We start from the raw sequence: 6,000 nt of genomic DNA on the forward strand, positions 1-6,000 counted from the left end.
CAACTACTGCAAGGCACATAAGCAAATAGAGTTGGGGCTTTCAAAACAAATTTAATAAGCAGGACAGTACACCTAGGGAGATGGAGACTGTTCTATGAAACCATGAATAGAGCCCTGAAGGCTGTGTGCCTTCAGGAGAACATTTCTCCAGGGCTGAAGAGGAACTTGGTGTGGGAAAGGGAGGATCAGTAGTTGTGGTCCACATGGATACAAATGTCGAGTAAGATTAAGAAAGTGATTCTGCTAAGGGAATATGAATAGCTAAGAATTAAATTAAAAACCTTAAGCACAAAGATAATATAGTGTACAGATGATAATCTGAGCCAGAAGCTAATCAGGCATAGGGCTCAACGATTCAAATGACCATAAGGTCAGAAATTAGGCTATTCAGCCCATCAAATCTGCTCTGCCATTCAATCATGGCTGATAAATGTCTCAACCCCATTCTCCCCATAATCTTTGATCCCCTTCTTACTCAAGAACCTATCCATCTCAGTCTTAAATATACTCAATGACCTAGCCTCCACAACGTTCTGTGGCAATAAATTCCATCGATTCACAACTGAAGCTGCTGAAGAAGTTTCTCCTCATCTCCATTCTAAAAGGTCTTCCCTTTCCTTTAAGGCTGTGCCCTCAGTTCCTAGTCTCTCTTACCAATAGATGCATCTTCCCAACATTTATTCTGTCCAGACCATTCAGCATGTCTCAATTAGATCCCCCCTCATCCTTCTGCACTCCACAGATATAAACCCAGAATCCTCAAAACTTTTCTCATAAGTTAAGCTCTTCATTCTTAGGAACATTATGGTGAACCTCCCCTGTACATGCTCCAGGGACAGTACATTCTTCCTGAGATATGGGGCCCAAAACTGCACACAGTACTCCAAACATGGTTTGACCAGAGCCTTATACAGCTTAAAAATACATTGCTACGTTTATATTAAAGTCCTCTGAAAATAAATGCCATCATTGAATTTGCCTTCCTAACTACTGTCTCTACCTGCAAGTTTACCTTGACAGAATCCCAGACGAGAACTCCCAAATCTCTTTGCACTTCACACTGCTGAATTTTCTCCCCATTTAAAAAATAGTCCATGCCCCTATTATTCCCAAAATGCATGACCTCACACTTTCTCAAGTTGTACTCCATCTGCCACTTCTTTGCCCACTCTCCTAACCTGTCCAAATCCTTCTGCAGCCTTCCCACCTCCTCAATGCTACCTGTCCCTCTACCTATCTTTGTATCATTTGCAAACTTAGCCAGAATGCCCTTAGTTCGTTCATCGAGATCATTAATATACAAAGTGAAAGGTTGCGGTCCCAACACTGACACTTGTGGAACACAACTTGTCACTGGGTGCCATTCTGAGAAGGACCCTTTAAACCCCATGCTCTGCTTTCTGCCAGGCAACCAAACTTCTATCTATGCTAGCACCTTGCCTCTGATACCACAGGGTCAAGATTATAGTAGTGCTGGAAAAGCACAGCAGGTCAGGCATGATCCAAGGAGCAGGAAAATTGACATTTCGGGGAAACGTGACATCACAGGCCCTTATCTTACTCAGTAGCCTCCTGTGCAACTTGTCGACAGCTTTCTTGAAGCCCAGGGAGATAACATCCATTGGCTCTCCTTGGTCTAACCTGCTCATTACTTTCACAAAGAATTCTAGCAGATTTGTCAGACATGACCCCCCCATGATGAAACCAAGCTGACTTTGCCATATTTTACCATACACATCCAAGTTTTCAGAAATCTCATTCTTCACAATGGATTCCAGAATCTAACCCATACCAGATATTGGGCTAACCATATGTAATGTTTCATCTTTTGTCCTAATCCCTTTTGAAACAGGGATATTTACGTTAGAGATTTTCCAATCACCTGGAACCCTCCCTGATTCCACAGATTCCTGAAAAGGCCACCACTAGCGCCTCCATTATCTATTCAACGATCTCCCTTAGAACTCAGGGGTGTAGTCCATCTGGTCCAGGTTATTTATCCACTTTCAGGCCATTCAGTTTTTCTAGCACCTTGCCCTTGGTGATGGCCACCACTCAGCTCTGCCCCCTCACTCTCTTGAATCAAAAGTTCAAATGGGAGAAGTGGGGTTCAAATCATGAAGCACAGGTGTCGGTCCAAGGAAAAGAAAACAGGTTTTCACGTAATCTACACTAAAGACAGGGTTTAGGCAAATTACATTACTAGATAGCTAGGACTGTAGGGAGACCATGAAACTAAATATTGGTTAGTGACTATGGCATGGGTGGCAAATGGGAGAATAGGAGATTCATGCCAAGAAACTTGGAAGTTAAGAGAACAAAAGATGACAAAATAATAGTGCAGTGTAGTATACAAATAACGATAACCAAGGTGTGAGTGAGACAGACAAAACATTCAAATATAAGAGACACCCAGCAAACAGGAAAGACTACCTATGCGGAGTTTGCACATTCTCCCAGTGTCTGCGTGGGTTTCCTCCAGGTGCTCTGGTTTCCTCCCACAGTCCAAAAATGTGCAGGTTAGGTGAATTGGTCATGCTAAATTGCCCATACTGTTAGGTGATTGGGGATCTGAGATCTAAATGTAGGGGATTGGATCTGGGTGGGTTGCGCTTCGGCAGGTCAGTGTGGACTTGTAGGGCCGAAGAGCCTGTTTCCTCACTAAGTAATCTAATATGGTAAACAGATAGAAGTAAAAGCTGGTCATTTTAATGTTTTCAGCATTCTCAGCAAGATTAATGAATTGGTAGTAAAGACAGAATCAAATGGTTTTGGTAAATATGTATTTGTGATAACTATAAAGGTGGCCAAGACTGGGACCTTAACATTTACAGGTACAAGACATTCGGGTGGTTCAAAAGAAAAATGAGATGAGGCAATTCTGCAAGTAAAGAATAAGACCAGCGTGGTTGCACAAATTATCTTAGGTTTGAGGATCAAGATGTAGAAATACTTAGGGTGGATAAAAGAAATAAAGCAAGAAAGTCACTGGAGGGAGTATCTAGAGGCCCGTTAACAGAAACTACAACGTAGCATAATATAGTAATCAAGAAAAAATGATGATTTGAAAGAATGTAGCTCAACAATTTTCATATGAATTCAAAAAACCCAAATTGACAGAAGTAGCCAGGAGGATGACTTCTATTTCAATGCTCTCATCAGAGACAGATTCTTTGAATAATAGTGTGAGACAACTGGGGTGCGGGTTTTAATAGATCTGATGCATGCAATAAAGACAGGATTAATTAATGGCCTCAGTAAACGATCCTGAGTAAATGTGAACATAACATGATTGAAAGGGGCATTCTGAAAGTAGCATTCTGTTTGTGAAGAATAAATTTAAAACTCTCTAGTTTTAACTTAATAAAGACAAGTTCAAGGGAAGACAGAAGACAAGACAGAATTTCCTAAACTGGACTGGGAATTAGGACGAAAGGTAAAATCGTATAGAAGCAGTGGCAGGCAGTTAAAGAGATAATAGGAGTCACAAAGATATATTCCACTGAGAAAAATAAAGACAAAAAGAATGCATTTTACTGAATTAAGAATAATATCAAATTGATAGGTAAACAAGGCTATGCAAATTAGTCAGCCAGAAGAATTTTTTTAAGAAAAACACTGAAGTGTAATAAAAGGAGAAATTAGACTGAGAGTGGACTAGCAACACATAAAAACAGATACTAAAAACTTCCATAAATAAATAAAATATAAATGAAATGCTGTCTATATTTGCATCCAGATCATTTATATAAGTGACAAACAAAAGTGGATCCAGAGCCTGTGGAATACTGCTGGTCACAGGCCTCCTACCCAAAATAACCCTCTATCACCACCCTCTGTCTCTTACAATAAAGCCAATTTTGATTCTAATTGGCAAGCTCATCCTGAATCGCTTGTGACCTAACTTTGCTAATTAGTCTACCAGGCGGAAAAGTAAAGGCTTCACTAAGGTCCAAGCAAATGACGTCAATTGCTCTGCTCTCAATAAGTCTATCAAGTTTGCGAGACTCTATTTCCCTCTCACAAAGCCATACTGATTATCCCTAATCAATCCTTACCTCTCCAAACACAAGTAGATCATACCTATCCTTATCACCTCCAACAGTTTATACACCATTGATGTCAGATTCTCGGGCCCATAGCTCTCAGACTTCTCCTTACAGCCTCTTAAATGAAGAGGCAACAGTAGCCACCCTGCAGCACATCACCCATATTTATAGACAATACAAATATTTGTGCTGGGAGCCCTGTAATTTCCTCCCTAAATTCCCACAATGTCCAGGCACAGAGATTTCTCCACTTTGGTATTTTCTAAGACCTCCAGCAATTCCTCTACTGTAAGGTGAAACTATAAACAAAGTGTTTTCAATCTCTATATATAAAGCGGGACAGAAGATATCCAAGGAGGTGTGGACTAGTCAACTTAGCATACCTACTAGAGGGAACAGCAGGATATCTAGACCAAACATAATAATGTAATAGTCAATATGGATTTGAAAAGGAAAAGTGCTGCTTGGCCAATCTTATTGGATTGTTTTGAGTAACAGAGAATAGACACAAATAATGCAGTAAAAGTAACTTATCTGTATTTTCAAACAGCACTTAAAGCTGTCCCACAATAAACTAGTCAATAAAATCAGATGTCAGGGTCATGTGAAAATAGATGAGAGAGAGGGGGCAGGGGGGTGGGGCGAGAGAGAGGGGGTGTGAGGGGTTGAGAATATGGAATTTTCTACAAGCAAGTGGTTGAAGTGATTAACTTAGATGAATTGCTGATAAAGATAATCTGTCGAAGTTTTCACGAGTTCAAGTCAAAAGCTTCTACAAAATGCGTTAGTCTTTAAGCCATGCTTAAGTTCGAAATACTGGACAACTATTAATATAGATGCACTCAAAGGAAAGCTAGTCCCCCACTCTGGAGGAGAACATCCATTCTTGAAAATGTCTAATATCTTGCATATACACCAATCAAAAATATTAATCTAAGACCAACAGAAAGGAGCTATCTTGAAAATAAGCTAAAATGTACAATAATGAAAGCCAAGTGCCAAAGTCAAGGCAAACCAAAAAGCATTTAGCTTTATTTGGAGCCTACAGTATTTTAAAAAACTATACTGCATTGTGCAACCTTACCAATTAGAAACAAGTAGGGAATTATATTCCAAAACTTCGTCTTCTGCACACAAATGCAGACTTCTCCAGCTTTAGTTCTGAGAAAAGAAACAAAACCAAAAATTATTAAATCACAGCAAAGGTAAAAATATTTCAAATTTCACTACCACTTTTCAAAAAGGTGGGAGTGTACTTTTACTACTGATTCCAAAATCATTTGCCGAGGCACAAATGTACCTTAAAAATAAAAGGTACAGTGTTTGTAATGCCACGGTTTAAAACTACAATGCACACAGTACCACAAAACTCAGATTTCTATGGAAACACCTAATTACAGTGGCATGTCATTATTAAAGTTGGGGCAATTTTAGACAAATAACAATCTCTTTGCAAATTGCCAATCTGTTTTGCCCTACTTATGTTCTTTTCAGATAAAGCTATGTACAGTTTTTAATTTTTAACATTACATTTTTAGGTAGTTTAACAGCAAATGCTCTGTCTATAGTGGAAACGTTAATTTTAATTAATGCATCATACTGTACTTTGATTTTATAATCAAATGTTTGAAATTAAAAAAACAGCAAAGGAGGTAACAATTATATATCTAGATACTGGCAACACAACTGTTTTCACCTTCTTCTCGAAAATCAACCCAGCACCATAGCTCATGACTTCTTGGCCTGTTAAATACATAGTGCAGTTAAATCTTTTCAAAAACTCTAAATAGAGTACAGTTAATTGATGCCTGTTAAATAATGGAATCCAACTCAGTTCTGCATTTTCTTAAAACATAATGCCAACCTAGGTATGGAGAAATGTACTTATTTCTTCAATTTTCCAACTTGCTGTAGAGGTTTGCATCAACACAGATATTATCACAGATGCCAT

At 38.9% G+C, this 6,000-nt stretch overlaps 1 protein-coding gene across 5 annotated transcripts in view; it reads right to left on the reverse strand.

The window, feature by feature from the left end:
- Positions 1-5,211, reverse strand: part of tln1 (talin 1) — a 162,314-nt gene extending 157,103 nt beyond the window's left edge. For 4 of the 5 annotated variants that reach the window (XM_043687380.1, XM_043687371.1, XM_043687361.1 and 1 more), the window contains exon 1: positions 5,134-5,198. The gene's annotated coding sequence lies outside the window, so the exon portion shown is untranslated. Of the gene's footprint in view, positions 1-5,133 lie in introns of all 5 variants that reach the window. The other variant, XM_043687343.1, reaches the window with a different exon arrangement.
- Positions 5,212-6,000: the final 789 nt, after the last annotated feature.

Source organism: Chiloscyllium plagiosum, chromosome 1 (assembly GCF_004010195.1).
Source record: "Chiloscyllium plagiosum isolate BGI_BamShark_2017 chromosome 1, ASM401019v2, whole genome shotgun sequence".
NCBI classification, from domain to species: domain Eukaryota; kingdom Metazoa; phylum Chordata; class Chondrichthyes; order Orectolobiformes; family Hemiscylliidae; genus Chiloscyllium; species Chiloscyllium plagiosum.